The sequence below is a fragment of the Pseudophryne corroboree genome, chromosome 5 (genome assembly GCF_028390025.1).
Source record: "Pseudophryne corroboree isolate aPseCor3 chromosome 5, aPseCor3.hap2, whole genome shotgun sequence".
NCBI lineage: Eukaryota > Metazoa > Chordata > Amphibia > Anura > Myobatrachidae > Pseudophryne > Pseudophryne corroboree.
In genome coordinates this window covers 695,552,171-695,570,186 of record NC_086448.1, presented here as the reverse complement: position 1 = coordinate 695,570,186, position 18,016 = coordinate 695,552,171, and the positions used below count along the sequence as shown (strand labels likewise).

The 18,016-nt window shown below is 46.9% G+C and overlaps 1 long non-coding RNA gene across 1 annotated transcript; it reads left to right on the top strand.

Moving 5' to 3' along the window:
- Window positions 1-3,486: 3,486 nt before the first annotated feature.
- Window positions 3,487-11,900, top strand: LOC134929346 (uncharacterized). The gene is made up of 2 exons (XR_010178495.1): window positions 3,487-3,697; window positions 11,746-11,900. It is a non-coding gene; the product is annotated as an uncharacterized LOC134929346 (long non-coding RNA).
- The last annotated feature ends 6,116 nt before the right edge of the window (window positions 11,901-18,016 follow it).

Here is an 18,016-nt window from a genome sequence, read left to right as displayed (position 1 = left end):
TTAACCAAGACAAAGCACATGAACTGGCTTGGGAAGCTGCTCCGGATCCCCGTGGGCAGAGCCGGCCCTAACCAATATTATGCCCTAGGCAAGATTTTGGCTGGTGCGCCCTAGCACCATCGCTGGTACCCGCCTCTGACCTTGCACCTCTTTCCCAGCACCATCAACCCTCACCCATAGCAGTCCTTATTATGGTGTTTGTACTCCCTATATTTTAAATAGGAACAGTTTGCACATTTGGCGCACAGCCCAAAAAGGGGGGGGGGTTTGCTGGCAAGGGGCATGGCCACACAATAGTAACCCCAATTCCAATTACGCCACACAGTACTGCAACTTTATTCATATTTGATCATGCGATAGTGTCCATAATTCATATTACATCCCACAGTAGTATCACTTTACCTTATAAACGTTACTCCTCACAGTAGAGCCCCTTATTCACATTACACCACACCCTATTGCTCTTTATTCACATTAGACGACACAGTAGTGCCCTTTCTATATGCAACGCCACATAGTAGAGCACCTTATACACATAATGCCACAAATTAGTAATGCATTTATACACAATTCCACACAGTAATGCCCCTTACACATGAGACACATTATTAATGTCCTTATAAACATAATGCGCCTTACACATTATGACAACCTTTATTAATGCCCTTTTACACATAATGTCCCTTACACATATGCTGCACATTATTAATCCCCTTATACACATAATGACACACATAGTGCCCCTTAACACATATGTTGCACATTATTAATGCATTTTTATATGACACACATAATGCTCCTTACACATATTCCGAACACTACTGCACAACCAACCCACTCACATGCACACAGCACTCACACTGCCACTAACACTGTGACCTCTGCCTCTGCTTGGATACAGATGTGTCCTCATAAATCTTGCCTCAATGCTAATGTCGGGCACCTTTTTTTTTTAATGAAAATTCATCTTATTTGCATTGCAATGTAGCTAGGATGCACAAGCAGCTTCCGCTGATTAAATTGATATGCAGCATGCCTATCTTCTGTGTGTGACTGCGGCTGTATCTGCATACGAAATGCTACACACAGAATATAGGCATGCCGCATATCATTTTAATCAGCAGAAGCTGCTGATGCCCCTAGGCATATCAAATGCCCTAGGCAACTGCCTAGTTTGCCTATGCCCGGCTCTGGGCAGATGTGATACTGGCGGGGATTCAAGTAAGAAAATCCAGGGCCCCAACCACAAAATTGCATATAGAAAATGCATTGGTCTGTTTGTGTGTCTGTTGGTCTGCTCTGTCTGTGAGGTCATGCTGTGATGTCATAATGGTAACAACTGCCTATACAAGGACTTTGCTGTTGCTATCCTGTCTCATAGTCCTGCAGAGCCCTGGCAACACACAGCTCACCAGCAGTAGGCGATATCACCGGAAAAGCTATTCATATAAGGTTAGTGACTGGACAAATATAAGGCTGCTCACTTGGCAGGTCATGCTAGGTGCATTAGCCTCATAATTTTTTCAATTGACTTTGCCTGAGGCCGAGTAACTCTGGGCTTATAGAAAGTGGAAGGGAAGGACAATGTTTTCTTCATTATTTCAATTCAGAGAGGCGGAAGACAATGGTCAGCGCTTGTCCTTACCCCTGCAGGTCTGCGTGACTATAGCAAGGTAATACTTTATATTTTGGTCAAAATATTTAAGGTTGCAACCTGATGTCCAGGCTCCACAATTCATGTAGTGTGAACTATTTGGCCTGTTAGCGGCAGATCGTTCTTAACACTACTTCGTGACTGGTTGCCATGTAGGTTAGCAAATCACTGCCCAATACAGGGAACAGTTTCTATACCTCCCATGTATGCAAATTGGGATGGAGAGTGAACCCTAGTGGTTTAAATTCACAGATTTTCTTTGAAGTTTGTCCTTTAGGAAACCGCTCACTTTGTACACCACACATTGGGCTTAATTCAGATGCACTCGCAAAATCCTATTGGGCCTTATTTAGAGGTGGGGGCTAGGCCGATTTTGGCCATCGGCGCATGCGCTGCATTCCAGGAAGGATGCAAATATAATTTGATTGACAGGCGACGGGCGTTTGGGAGCAGCGATGCGGCATTGGGGAGTGGAGTAGGAAACACAGGCGTGTCATGGCCAGACTGAATACGTAGCTGGCATTTCCTGGCATTACTCTGCTGCGTATGCAGAGGGACGTCCTCTATTTGAGCTCCTGTGATGCGATCGCAATGTAAATGCGATCACAATGCTGGGCAGCGCCATACATGTTGGGCAGTCCTGTGTACAACTCTGAATCAGATCCATGGACAGCGGCTCTCTTGAGTTCTTAAAGCCTCTACAACTTGGTTTATTATCCCACTTGAAGAAGCAATTGCGACACAAATTAGTTCTGTCAGACATATGTTTGTCCTGAGCTGTGCTTAACTACTTGTATTTCTGCAACTGAGTTCTTGAATAGGGAGATCTATGGCTGGTATCTAAATGGGATGCGATTAACTTACCAGCTGTCGAGATTCCAGTGGGCAGGATACTGACGCCGGAATCCCGACAGCCGGGGAAATGCCTGTGTACGGAATCCCGACACAAGCCCGGTATTCGCACTTGGGTGGTGGTCCATACCACCACCCAAAGGGGAATAAAATCGGGCTCAAAGCACGGCGAGCATAGAGACACAGCGAGGGGACTCACTGCTCTCGCTGCCAGGATTACGGTGTCGTCTCCTGGCTGCCGGGATCCAATACCGAATCCATCTAAACGTTTTAATCTATGGTCGTGTGAAACATGATCTTTCAGGTTTGTGTGAGACCCCTTTCGTGGTGCCACATATAAATACATTTAATACAGTTTATTAACAAATATTACTATGACTTATAATGCTTATTGTGTTATGTACTGTAAATACATAAGTAAAAGCAGCCACCTATATTTATTTTGCATTAGTGGCAGTGGACCCTGAAGGAGGCTTTAGCAGGCAGCGCATGGGTAATACAGATAGACAGGATCTCGTGTTGCGGACAGAAGACATCTGGCCACCGGAAGACAAGGGATACACTGACCATTGGAAAGAAGTCACCAGAGAGAGAGCCGAAGACAGAATGACATCCACTGCACACACAGTGCTTCTCTAGGAATGGATTTTGTGGAGCCCGGGTGGGAGCCTAGGTGACCTTGCGGTAAATCTGGGTGAGAGGCGGCGGGGACAGGTGGGGTGGCTGGGCAGGGTAAGAATCGGTGGGGACAAGTGGGGTGGCTGGGCAGGGTTTGAGGCGGCGAGGCCAGGTAGGGTGGCTGGGCAGGGTGAGAGGCGACGGGGACAGGTGGGGTGGCTGGGCAGGGTAAGAGGCGTTGGGGACAAGTGGGGTGGCTGGGCAGGGTAAGAGGCGGCGAGGACAGGTGGGGTTGCTGGGCAGGGTGAGAGGCGGCGGGGCCAGGTGGGGTGGCTGGGCAAGGTTTGAAGTGTTGGGGACAGGGGTGGCTGGGCAGGGTTTGAGGCGTCGAGGCCAGGTGGGGTTGCTGGGCAGGGTGAGAGGCAATGGGGACAGGTGGGGTGGCTGGGCAGGGTGAGAGGCAACAGAGACAGGTGAATCACGTCACATTGGCATAATGAGGAAAAGTGCCAATGCCTACCTCCTATCAATGACATCCTGCAGTAACTTCATTCACCAAGCCAGGCTTTAAAAGTAAGTGTTTATGTGTATTTGACCTGTGTGTGTTTGCCTGTTTATGTATGTATCTATGGTATGTGTTCTTTGTGTGAGTGTGTATATGTATGATTATGTGTTTTATGTGTGTGTATACAGTATCTATGTATTCTATGGGGGGTGACTCAGATCTGATCGCTAGGCTGCTAAAATTGCAGCCTAGCAATCAGTCAATCGACGCCCAAGGGGAGTTTATATTCGCCGCGCAAGTGTGTGATCGCATGTGTACGCCGAGCTGCTAAAACCCCACTCAGTCAGCGGACAGCTGCAAATCCATTCACACCTCACTCACCAGTGTCTGGTTTTTACATGTGTGTACAGTCCCTGCGCAGGGCGATCAGAACGGGCTGATCGGGGCCGGAGCTGACGTCAGAAACCCTCCATGAAAACGCTCGGGCATGCCTGTATTTTCCCTGACACTCAGTGAAAACGGTCAGTTACCACCCACAAACGGCTTCCTCCTGTCAATCAGCATGCGAATGGCTGAGCGATTAAAATTTCACACCAGCCTGACGCTGACCGGCGATGCCTGTTTGCCGACGCGCGTGCTCATTGTGGTGCATACGCAGTTAATGCGTGATCGCCCACTGTGTGAAAACGCACAGCAGCAATCAGGTCTGAATCAGGCCCAATATGTGTGTTTATTAGAGATGAGCGCCGGAAATTTTTCGGGTTTTGTGTTTTGGTTTTGGGTTCGGTTCCGCGGCCGTGTTTTGGGTTCGACCGCGTTTTGGCAAAACCTCACCGAATTTTTTTTGTCGGATTCGGGTGTGTTTTGGATTCGGGTGTTTTTTTCAAAAAACACTAAAAAACAGCTTAAATCATAGAATTTGGGGGTCATTTTGATCCCAAAGTATTATTAACCTCAAAAACCATAATTTACACTCATTTTCAGTCTATTCTGAATACCTCACACCTCACAATATTATTTTTAGTCCTAAAATTTGCACCTAGGTCGCTGGATGACTAAGCTAAGCGACCCTAGTGGCCGACACAAACACCGGGCCCATCTAGGAGTGGCACTGCAGTGTCACGCAGGATGTCCCTTCCAAAAAACCCTCCCCAAACAGCACATGACGCAAAGAAAAAAAGAGGCGCAATGAGGTAGCTGTGTGAGTAAGATAAGCGACCCTAGTGGCCGACACAAACACCGGGCCCATCTAGGAGTGTCACTGCAGTGTCACGCAGGATGTCCCTTCCAAAAAACCCTCCCCAAACAGCACATGACGCAAAGAAAAAAAGAGGCGCAATGAGGTAGCTGTGTGAGTAAGATAAGCGACCCTAGTGGCCGACACAAACACCGGGCCCATCTAGGAGTGGCACTGCAGTGTCACGCAGGATGTCCCTTCCAAAAAACCCTCCCCAAACAGCACATGACGCAAAGAAAAAAAGAGGCGCAATGAGGTAGCTGTGTGAGTAAGATAAGCGACCCTAGTGGCCGACACAAACACCGGGCCCATCTAGGAGTGTCACTGCAGTGTCACGCAGGATGTCCCTTCCAAAAAACCCTCCCCAAACAGCACATGACGCAAAGAAAAAAAGAGGCGCAATGAGGTAGCTGTGTGAGTAAGATAAGCGACCCTAGTGGCCGACACAAACACCGGGCCCATCTAGGAGTGTCACTGCAGTGTCACGCAGGATGTCCCTTCCAAAAAACCCTCCCCAAACAGCACATGACGCAAAGAAAAAAAGAGGCGCAATGAGGTAGCTGTGAGAGTAAGATAAGCGACCCTAGTGGCCGACACAAACACCGGGCCCATCTAGGAGTGGCACTGCAGTGTCACGCAGGATGTCCCTTCCAAAAAACCCTCCCCAAACAGCACATGACGCAAAGAAAAATTAAAGAAAAAAGAGGTGCAAGATGGAATTGTCCTTGGGCCCTCCCACCCACCCTTATGTTGTATAAACAGGACATGCACACTTTAACCAACCCATCATTTCAGTGACAGGGTCTGCCACACGACTGTGACTGAAATGACGGGTTGGTTTGGACCCCCACCAAAAAAGAAGCAATTAATCTCTCCTTGCACAAACTGGCTCTACAGAGGCAAGATGTCCACCTCATCATCATCCTCCGATATATCACCGTGTACATCCCCCTCCTCACAGATTATCAATTCGTCCCCACTGGAATCCACCATCTCAGCTCCCTGTGTACTTTGTGGAGGCAATTGCTGCTGGTCACTGTCTCCACGGAGGAATTGATTATAATTCATTTTAATGAACATCATCTTCTCCACATTTTCTGGATGTAACCTCGTACGCCGATTGCTGACAAGGTGAGCGGCGGCACTAAACACTCTTTCGGAGTACACACTTGTGGGAGGGCAACTTAGGTAGAATAAAGCCAGTTTGTGCAAGGGCCTCCAAATTGCCTCTTTTTCCTGCCAGTATAAGTACGGACTGTGTGACGTGCCTACTTGGATGCGGTCACTCATATAATCCTCCACCATTCTTTCAATGTTGAGAGAATCATATGCAGTGACAGTAGACGACATGTCCGTAATCGTGGTCAGGTCCTTCAGTCCGGACCAGATGTCAGCATCAGCAGTCGCTCCAGACTGCCCTGCATCACCGCCAGCGGGTGGGCTCGGAATTCTGAGCCTTTTCCTCGCACCCCCAGTTGCGGGAGAATGTGAAGGAGGAGATGTTGACAGGTCGCGTTCCGCTTGACTTGACAATTTTCTCACCAGCAGGTCTTTCAACCCCAGCAGACTTGTGTCTGCCGGAAAGAGAGATCCAAGGTAGGCTTTAAATCTAGGATCGAGCACGGTGGCCAAAATGTAGTGCTCTGATTTCAACAGATTGACCACCCGTGAATCCTTGTTAAGCGAATTAAGGGCTCCATCCACAAGTCCCACATGCCTAGCGGAATCGCTCCGTGTTAGCTCCTCCTTCAATGTCTCCAGCTTCTTCTGCAAAAGCCTGATGAGGGGAATGACCTGACTCAGGCTGGCAGTGTCTGAACTGACTTCACGTGTGGCAAGTTCAAAGGGCATCAGAACCTTGCACAACGTTGAAATCATTCTCCACTGCGCTTGAGACAGGTGCATTCCACCTCCTATATCGTGCTCAATTGTATAGGCTTGAATGGCCTTTTGCTGCTCCTCCAACCTCTGAAGCATATAGAGGGTTGAATTCCACCTCGTTACCACTTCTTGCTTCAGATGATGGCAGGGCAGGTTCAGTAGTTTTTGGTGGTGCTCCAGTCTTTTGTACGTGGTGCCTGTACGCCGAAAGTGTCCCGCAATTCTTCTGGCCACCGACAGCATCTCTTGCACGCCCCTGTCGTTTTTTAAATAATTCTGCACCACCAAATTCAAGGTATGTGCAAAACATGGGACGTGCTGGAATTTGCCCATATTTAATGCACACACAATATTGCTGGCGTTGTCCGATGCCACAAATCCACAGGAGAGTCCAATTGGGGTAAGCCATTCCGCGATGATCTTCCTCAGTTGCCGTAAGAGGTTTTCAGCTGTGTGCGTATTCTGGAAACCGGTGATACAAAGCGTAGCCTGCCTAGGAAAGAGTTGGCGTTTGCGAGATGCTGCTACTGGTGCCGCCGCTGCTGTTCTTGCGGCGGGAGTCCATACATCTACCCAGTGGGCTGTCACAGTCATATAGTCCTGACCCTGCCCTGCTCCACTTGTCCACATGTCCGTGGTTAAGTGGACATTGGGTACAGCTGCATTTTTTAGGACACTGGTGACTCTTTTTCTGAGGTCTGTGTACATTTTCGGTATCGCCTGCCTAGAGAAATGGAACCTAGATGGTATTTGGTACCGGGGACACAGTACCTCCAACAAGTCTCTAGTTGGCTCTGCAGTAATGATGGATACCGGAACCACGTTTCTCACCACCCAGGATGCCAAGGCCTCAGTTATCCGCTTTGCAGTAGGATGACTGCTGTGATATTTCATCTTCCTCGCAAAGGACTGTTGGACAGTCAATTGCTTGGTGGAAGTAGTAAAAGTGGTCTTACGACTTCCCCTCTGGGATGACCATCGACTCCCAGCAGCAACAACAGCAGCGCCAGCAGCAGTAGGCGTTACACGCAAGGATGCATCGGAGGAATCCCAGGCAGGAGAGGAATAGTCAGAATTGCCAGTGACATGGCCTGCAGGACTATTGGCATTCCTGGGGAAGGAGGAAATTGACACTGAGGGAGTTGGTGGGGTGGTTTGCGTGAGCTTGGTTACAAGAGGAAGGGATTTACTGGTCAGTGGACTGCTTCCGCTGTCACCCAAAGTTTTTGAACTTGTCACTGACTTATTATGAATGCGCTGCAGGTGACGTATAAGGGAGGATGTTCCGAGGTGGTTAACGTCCTTACCCCTACTTATTACAGCTTGACAAAGGCAACACACGGCTTGACACCTGTTGTCCGCATTTCTGTTGAAATACTTCCACACCGAAGAGCTGATTTTTTTGGTATTTTCACCAGGCATGTCAGTGGCCATATTCCTCCCACGGACAACAGGTGTCTCCCCGGGTGCCTGACTTAAACAAACCACCTCACCATCAGAATCCTCCTGGTCAATTTCCTCCCCAGCGCCAGCAACACCCATATCCTCCTCATCCTGGTGTACTTCAACACTGACATCTTCAATCTGACTATCAGGAACTGGACTGCGGGTGCTCCTTCCAGCACTTGCAGGGGGCGTGCAAATGGTGGAAGGCGCATGCTCTTCACGTCCAGTGTTGGGAAGGTCAGGCATCGCAACCGACACAATTGGACTCTCCTTGTGGATTTGGGATTTCGAAGAACGCACAGTTCTTTGCGGTGCTTTTGCCAGCTTGAGTCTTTTCAGTTTTCTAGCGAGAGGCTGAGTGCTTCCATCCTCATGTGAAGCTGAACCACTAGCCATGAACATAGGCCAGGGCCTCAGCCGTTCCTTGCCACTCCGTGTGGTAAATGGCATATTGGCAAGTTTACGCTTCTCCGACGACAATTTTATTTTAGGTTTTGGAGTCCTTTTTTTACTGATATTTGGTGTTTTGGATTTGACATGCTCTGTACTATGACATTGGGCATCGGCCTTGGCAGACGACGTTGCTGGCATTTCATCGTCTCGGCCATGACTAGTGGCAGCAGCTTCAGCACGAGGTGGAAGTGGATCTTGATCTTTCCCTAATTTTGGAACCTCAACATTTTTGTTCTCCATATTTTAATAGGCACAACTAAAAGGCACCTCAGGTAAACAATGGAGATGGATGGATACTAGTATACTTATGGATGGACTGCCGAGTGCCGACACAGAGGTAGCTACAGCCGTGGACTAACGTACTGTGTCTGCTGCTAATATAGACTGGATGATTGATAATGAGATGAAATCAATATATATATATGTATGTATATATAATATCACTAGTACTGCAGCCGGACAGGTAGATAATATATTTATTAGGTAATGATGACTGATGACGGACCTGCTGGACACTGTCAGCTCAGCAGCACCGCAGACTGCTACAGTAAGCTACTATACTCTATAGTAGTATGTACAAAGAAGAAAGAAAAGAAAAAAACCACGGGTAGGTGGTATACAATTATGGATGGACTGCCGAGTGCCGACACAGAGGTAGCTACAGCCGTGGACTAACGTACTGTGTCTGCTGCTAATATAGACTGGATGATTGATAATGAGATGAAATCAATATATATATGTATGTATATATAATATCACTAGTACTGCAGCCGGACAGGTAGATAATATATTTATTAGGTAATGATGACTGATGACGGACCTGCTGGACACTGTCAGCTCAGCAGCACCGCAGACTGCTACAGTAAGCTACTATACTATAGTAGTATGTACAAAGAAGAAAGAAAAAAAAAACCACGGGTAGGTGGTATACAATTATGGATGGACTGCTGAGTGCCGACACAGAGGTAGCTACAGCCGTGGACTAACGTACTGTGTCTGCTGCTAATATAGACTGGATGATTGATAATGAGATGAAATCAATATATATATGTATGTATATATAATATCACTAGTACTGCAGCCGGACAGGTAGATAATATATTTATTAGGTAATGACGACTGATGACGGACCTGCTGGACACTGTCAGCTCAGCAGCACCGCAGACTGCTACAGTAAGCTACTATACTCTATAGTAGTATGTACAAAGAAGAAAGAAAAAAAAAAAACCACGGGTAGGTGGTATACAATTATGGATGGACTGCCGAGTGCCGACACAGAGGTAGCTACAGCCGTGGACTAACGTACTGTGTCTGCTGCTAATATAGACTGGATGATTGATAATGAGATGAAATCAATATATATATGTATGTATATATAATATCACTAGTACTGCAGCCGGACAGGTAGATAATATATTTATTAGGTAATGATGACTGATGACGGACCTGCTGGACACTGTCAGCTCAGCAGCACCGCAGACTGCTACAGTAAGCTACTATACTATAGTAGTATGTACAAAGAAGAACGAAAAAAAAAAAACTACGGGTAGGTGGTATACAATTATGGATGGACTGCTGAGTGCCGACACAGAGGTAGCTACAGCCGTGGACTAACGTACTGTGTCTGCTGCTAATATAGACTGGATGATTGATAATGAGATGAAATCAATATATATATGTATGTATATATAATATCACTAGTACTGCAGCCGGACAGGTAGATAATATATTTATTAGGTAATGATGACTGATGACGGACCTGCTGGACACTGTCAGCTCAGCATCACCGCAGACTGCTACAGTAAGCTACTATACTCTATAGTAGTATGTACAAAGAAGAAAGAAAAAAAAAAAACCACGGGTAGGTGGTATACAATTATGGATGGACTGCCGAGTGCCGACACAGAGGTAGCTACAGCCGTGGACTAACGTACTGTGTCTGCTGCTAATATAGAGTCTAGACTGGATGATAAATTATTGATAATGAGATGAAATCAATATAATATCACTAGTACTGCAGCCGGACAGGTACTATATATATTTATTATGTAATGACTGATGACGGACCTGCTGGACACTGTCAGGTCAGCACAGCACCGCAGACTGCTACAGTAAGCTACTATAGTAGTATGTATAAAGAAGAATGAAAAAAAAAAAAACCACGGGTAGGTGGTATACAATATTATATATATATATATATATATATATATATTATATACAATTATATATATATATATATATATATTAAACTGGTGGTGATTGATTATTAAACTGGTGGTCACTTCAGGACAGGTCACGTTGCAACTTGCAACTAGTACTCCGAGGCCTAAGCAGACAATCACAAAATATATTATTATACTGGTGGTCAGTGTGGTCACAACAATGGCAGTGTGGCACTGACTCTGGCAGCAAAAGTGTGCACTGTACGTTATATGTACTCCTGAGTCCTGCTCTCAGACTCTAACTGCTCCCCACTGTCAGTGTCTCCCCCACAAGTCAGATAATACACTTACAGTCACACTATCTAATCTATAAATATCACTTCAGCAAGTAGTATAGTAGTATACAGTAGTACTCCTCCTAATAATGCTCCCCGAAAATACTGTGTCTCTCTCTTCTCTAAACGGAGAGGACGCCAGCCACGTCCTCTCCCTATGACTCTCAATGCACGTGTGAAAATGGCGGCGACGCGCGGCTCCTTATATAGAATCCGAGTCTCGCGATAGAATCCGAGCCTCGCGAGAATCCGACAGCGTGATGATGACGTTCGGGCGCGCTCGGGTTAGCCGAGCAAGGCGGGAAGATCCGAGCCTGCTCGGACCCGTGTAAAAAACCTGAAGTTCGGGCGGGTTCGGATTCAGAGGAACCGAACCCGCTCATCTCTAGTGTTTATGTATGTATATGTTCTGTGTGTGTGTGTGTGTGTGTGTGTGTGTGTGTATATGTATGTATGTGTTCTATTTATGTGTTAATATGTGTTTGTGTATGTGTTCTGCGTGCTTTTGTGTGTATGAGTTGTATGTAACATGTATGTGTGTATGTTTTATATATTATTTTAATAAAATGAATAATAATAATAATAATTGTATTTATCCTTAGACTCCGCGCCATGACACTGCCAGAGACAACACTGTCTGCACTGATGGACAGAATCCTTCCTGCCTCTCACCCACGTGACACATCCATGGGAAATGCTCTTCTATCTTTATTTATATTATTTTCTCTTATATAATAAAGTCTTACAGTACAGAACATCATTGTGGGAGCTGTCATGTTCTGCTGCCTTACATGAAACACAATTTACACTGTTATAATCTAGCGGGATGCAACTGAGATCTCGGCGGTCAGGAGACCGACTCCCGAATTCCGACTGCCCGTGAAATGCCGACCGCCGGCCCATATTTCCACGCCATCACCCGAGGGGGAATAAAATAGTGTGGCGAGTGAATACCACCGCAGGCATCTGGACCCCCACTCCACTAACCCCACAGATGTAGGGGTACATTATATTGTATTAGACTATGAGGTTACAAAGGAGTACATTATACTGTGTTAGACTATGAGATTACAGAGGGGTACATTATACTGTGTTAGAATGTAAGTATACACTCTCCGCCACTGACTGTCACCCCCCGCATGCAGCCATCACAAATACACTCACCACCCACTACTGCCACCACTGTCACACCCCCCTCATGCCGCCGCCCATTGACTGTCACCACCACATGCCCCCCCCCCCCCCTTACACACACCTGATATGTGGCATGCCGGGTCGCCTCAGGCTCCCTGCAGCAGCTGCGGGCACATTGTCCAGGAAGCGGTGACCGGCTGTGCTGTGGACGCCGATGAGAGGTGAGCTTAGAGGCACAATGGGTAGGCTGGGACACAGGAGCTGCGGTGCTCTGGAGGGGAGTGCGGTAGTTGAGAGACCCACAGGAGGTATCTGAAAAGATCTCTTTCTTGCACAAGCTGCCATGTAAAAGGCCACTTGTGCAGAGATTTGGGGGGTCTGTTCGCCATCTCAGGATGGCTAACAGTTTCATGTTCAAACTCCGCAAAAAATGCTTTTCTGGAGTGTGATGAATGTCACAATTTCTACATCCCCTGGGGAGTGTAGAAATTGTGACATTTAAAGGATAATGAATATGCAGAGGCGTATCTAGGGTAGGGCGAGTGGGGCACGTACCCTGGGCGCCTTGGCAGGCCCAGGAGAGGGGGGCGCTGCCGGCGGCCAGGGCATCATGCCCCACTCGCCCCCCGTCATGCCGAAAGCCGAAATGTGAGGTGGAGGAGAGCGCACTGTCTCTCCCTCCCCTCACCGCCGCTGAAAGCCATAGCAGCGCTGCTGTGTCCGGCCTCCGGCGGCGTTAGCCAGTCAGAGCTTGCGGACCGGCTCCTGATTGGCTGCCGGTCCGCGAGCTCTGATTGGCTAGTGAACCGGCGCCACACAGTCGCCGGAGACCTGTCCTGGAGCGGTGAGGGGAAGGAGAGGCGCTCTCCTCCCCTCACATAGAACACGCCGGTGACTCGGTAAGTGACCGGGGGGGGGGGGTGGAAGAGCACAGTGGGACAATGTAACTGGCACAGTGGGGCATGTAACTGGCACAGTGGGGCATGTATCAGGCACAGTGTGGGGCATGTATCTGGCACAGTGAGGTATGTAACTGGCACAGTGGGGCATTGTATCTGGCACTGTGGGACAATGTAACTGGCACTGTGGGGCAATTTAACTGGCACTGTGGAGCATGTATCCGGCACTGTGGGGCATTGTATCTGGCACTGTGGGGCAATGTAACTGGCACTGTGGGGCAATGTAACTGGCACTGTGGAGCATGTATCCGGCACTGTGGGGCAATGTAACTGGCACTGTGGGGCATGTATCTGGCACTGTGGGGCATGTATCTGGCTCTGCGGGGCATGTATCTGGCACTGTGGGGCATTGTCTCTGGCACTGTGGGGCAATGTAACTGGCACTGTGGGGCATTGTATCTGGCACTGTGGGGCAATGTAACTGGCACTGTGGGGCATTGTATCTGGCACTGTGGGGCAATGTAACTGGCACTGTGGGGCATGTATCCGGCACTGTGGGGCATTGTATCTGGCACTGAGGGGCAATGTAACTGGCACTGTGGGCCATTTTCAGTGGCCACACCCCTTCTGGAGTGTGGCCACACCCCTTCTGGTGTGTGGCCACGCCCATTTTTTCGGCGCGCTCACATGCTTCTTTTCCTATGTTTTTTTTTCCTTTGGAGGGGGGGGGGGGGGGGGGGGCGCGCCATTTTACATTTTGCCCTGGGCTCCAAAAACCCTAGTTACGCCTCTGTGAATATGCCCCATAGAATTTGATGGCAGATAAGAACCATTTGGCCAATTTAGTCTGCCCGTGTATATACACACTGTCACGTCTGAGGATTTTTGTGGATATGGATTTGGGGAAGATGATTCTGGTGCACTTGGATCTCTGAATAACAAACGAGCGGGACGGATGAAGGTCTTGCGCATTTATTACTTGGCGTAGTTTAACAGAGCTCGCCAAAGACAGTTGAATAGAGATACTACTGTAGGGTAGCGGGTGGCTGAGGATACCGGAACCGTGACCCAGTACTTTAAAGGAGGAATTCCGAAGGCTGGTTACTGCGGTGTCCAGAACAGGTAGCTGGGTTGGACACGGGAACAGAGTCGGCAGTCTGCGTAAGGCTATATCAGGAGGCTTGGGTAATTTGCTGTAACAAGAACCTGACACTGGAGACGCTGCGGGAGCACAGAGAACTAGCTTCACAGATACTGTGATAGACGTTGCACTGGCAAATTCCCTCCTCCAGGCCTTCCTGTATTATAGCAGCTGCTCAGAGCTAATTGGCCACAGGAAGGTGATAAATTGGTGAAGTGTGGGCAAGACAGGCTTTTTGCCCACATCCAAGATGGCTACCAGGAACACAGCCCAGCCTGTTCACAGAAACCCTGGCTCCACAGCAGCACTGCTAACCCCTGCTGGAGGGACATGCTGCCAGTCTGCTGAGCTGCCAACCAGTGCCCCTGCCTGTCCTCCCAGCACACCCTGCCCGGCGCCAGCAGCCCGCACCTCCGCCAGCTGGACCTCTCCAAAGGGACCGGACAGGTAAGAGCCGGCTCCCCTGTACAGTCTCCTGCCAGACCGTGACACACACACTTTCACACCAGGGTTAATTTTGTTTCCTCCTAAACAAAAAAATATACCACCGGCATCCGCCACTCCGACGCGACAACCCGTCGCCAGTAATTATACTCACCAGCAGCCAGGGATCGGAGTTCCTGGAGGCTTGCTGGTTATCGGGGCTACCTCCACTCCTTTGGGGCCAGGGCCATATAATTAGTGAGCTGCATTAACCATTACTTATAATGAGTTAGTTTGCTGTATAATTCTGTGATGTCATCACATGGCCTTGTGATGTCATAAAGGAGTCTTTGCCTTCCTGGATGATAGCTGAGGATACTGTGACCGCTTGCACACTCCTAGCTAAGCATCGAGACAGTTGCCAGCGAGACAGTGACCTCTTGGAAAGTGCATACTTTTGAATTTCTTAGACCATCGCTTGTAACTGAAAGTAACCAATCTCCACATTCTGGTGCTACTTATCTTTATTCTGATTGGCTGCGATCTCACCATATCTTTATATTATGACAAATGTAATAGCCTCCACCCTGCAGAAAGAGACACCTGTTTCATGATTCAGCTTTGAAATTTAAAGTAGCAATTACAGTATTTTAAAGGTGAAACCAACTTGGTTAAATTACATTTTCACTTTAAAACTTGTGGCTAAATATCCAAAATATCTGCACTTTCGGAACCTCAGTGGCTATTATATTTGGCCCATCATCAGGTAGACCTTCTTATTTTCATAGTCAGGAATAAGACACAAAACGACAATATGGATACAATATATATATAAATATATATATATATATATATATATATATATATATATATATATATATATATATATATATATATATATATATATATATAAAATAGCAGTATGGCCGGCACTCCCCTTGCTGTCATAGCATCTGCTCCGGCGCCCTCCTTAGGACTGAATGTCCAATAATAGCAGGAAGAATAGGCGGCACTCCAGAGACTTTGTTAGCAGTGCTTCTTTTTAATGAAGTCGCATCCTACAATTGTTTCGGGCCTCTGCCCGTCGTCAGGGATGTACAACATAGTGAAAAAATACAATATATACCCTCACCAAGACCTTCCCCCATCAGTAAATGCAGTAACTCACCTCACCTGCGTACCTGGCCTCCGTTCAGTCCGCCACGCCGACTGCCGCCTTCACTCACTGTGCGGCTGCTTCCGTACAGCGGGCGACGTCATCAGGAGGTGCCCGCAGGGAGGAGAGTATCATACATCAATGGTTACCTAAGCAACCAACAAACATTACGTTAAAACATACAGAGCTCACCTCGTATAACTAACCCAATCTCATATATCAATATAGGTATATACCAGCGATCTACAGTATATGAAAAGAAAAAAATAAAATAAATAAACCTAATACCAAAAAACATAAACGTAAAAACAAAATATGGGACACTGTCAGAAAAAGGTTGTTTACAAATCCCAAATATAGCATGTTATACAAAACAGTATAGGTGAGCAGCTTGGAAAGTCACATCAATGAGAGACTACTTAAAACATATAGACAAACACTGCACATATATAAATCAAGACCATATTATGGCATAATAAATAAACCTAATCTACAGAGGGACTACAGAAAACTGTGTAATCCATGTTGCTCATTTAACCCCCTAGGAGCCAATGTATCCAACCTGAAGATCCATCGGCTCTCAAGCTGGGGTAACATTTTGCCCCTATTGCCACCCCGTATGGATGACGGAACATGATCAATTAATTTACTTCTAATACTAGCTATGCTGTGTGAGAACTGTACACAGTGGCGAGCCATTGGCTGGTCACTAGAACCAGTTTCCAAGGCTGCTCGTATTGCAGACCTGTGGTTGGCCATTCTTTCTTTAAACTGACATTCTGTCTTGCCCACGTAGTACAAACCACATGGGCAAGACAGAACATATACCACAAAACGTGAAGTACATGTGAGGGGAAAATTAATGGTGAATTTCGTTGCCTGATCTAGAATGGCAGATGGAGTCTCCCACCAACATAGAATGACATGTAATGCATCCTATGCATCTGCAACACCCAGGTTTTCGTGACAAGAAATGTGATTTGGGTTTTGATTTTGTTAGTTCTGTAACATCTAATTTTACCAACATATCTTTAAGGTTTTTCCCCCTGGAATATGCAGGCATAATCCGGGTACTGTATAGACCAGGTAGGTCCTTATCTGTACTGACAATAGTCCAGATCTCTTTGATTTCTTTACTAGTATTCCTACTTATATCAGTAAACCTATTCACCCAAGGAATCCTACACTGGTCATCCACAACTGAAATTTTACCCTTTAAGGAAACATCCCTAGGAATTTGACTCACCCTATGTTTTGTGTCCATTAGTAATTTATTATCATATCCCCTCTGTCGAAACCTAGATACCATCTCATCCAGAGCTTGATCAATTTTAGAGGGATCACTGGTGATCCGCCGCACTCTAAGCATCTGGGAATATGGCAATCCATATTTCAACGAGATTTGATATATGAGATTGGGTTAGTTATACGAGGCGAGCTCTGTATGTTTTAACGTAATGTTTGTTGGTTGCTTAGGTAACCATTGATGTATGATACTCTCCTCCCTGCGGGCACCTCCTGATGATGTACGGAAGCAGCCGCACAGTGAGTGATGGCGGCAGTCGGCATGGCGGACTGAACGGAGGCCAGGTACGCAGGTGAGGTGAGTTACTGCATTTACTGATGGGGGAAGGTCTTGGTGAGGGTATATATTGTATTTTTTCACTATGTTGTACATCCCTGACGAAGGGCGGAGGCCCAAAACAATTGTAGGATGCGACTTCATTAAAAAGAAGCACTGCTAACAAAGTCTCTGGAGTGCCGCCTATACTTCCTGCTATATATATATATATATATATATATATATATATATATATATATATAATATATTCATTCTTAAATACAGTGAAATGTCAATTTAAGATTCTCCAATTTTACACTGTCTTGAAATCTGTTTTTATTGCCCCTCATTTATATAAATCTGTGATCCACGGGTAACTGATTTGTCTGTGTCCTTACAGTGAACGAAGGCTCCGCCCACTGCGCTCTCTCCCATATAGATAAATAGATGCTACATGCAGAGCAGTTGAAATAGAGGGGGGTCCAAAATTGGACTTTACCTGAAACCCTAGCACCAGAACTGGTATATATGAGGTCTTTATTTCAGCCATGTAATACAT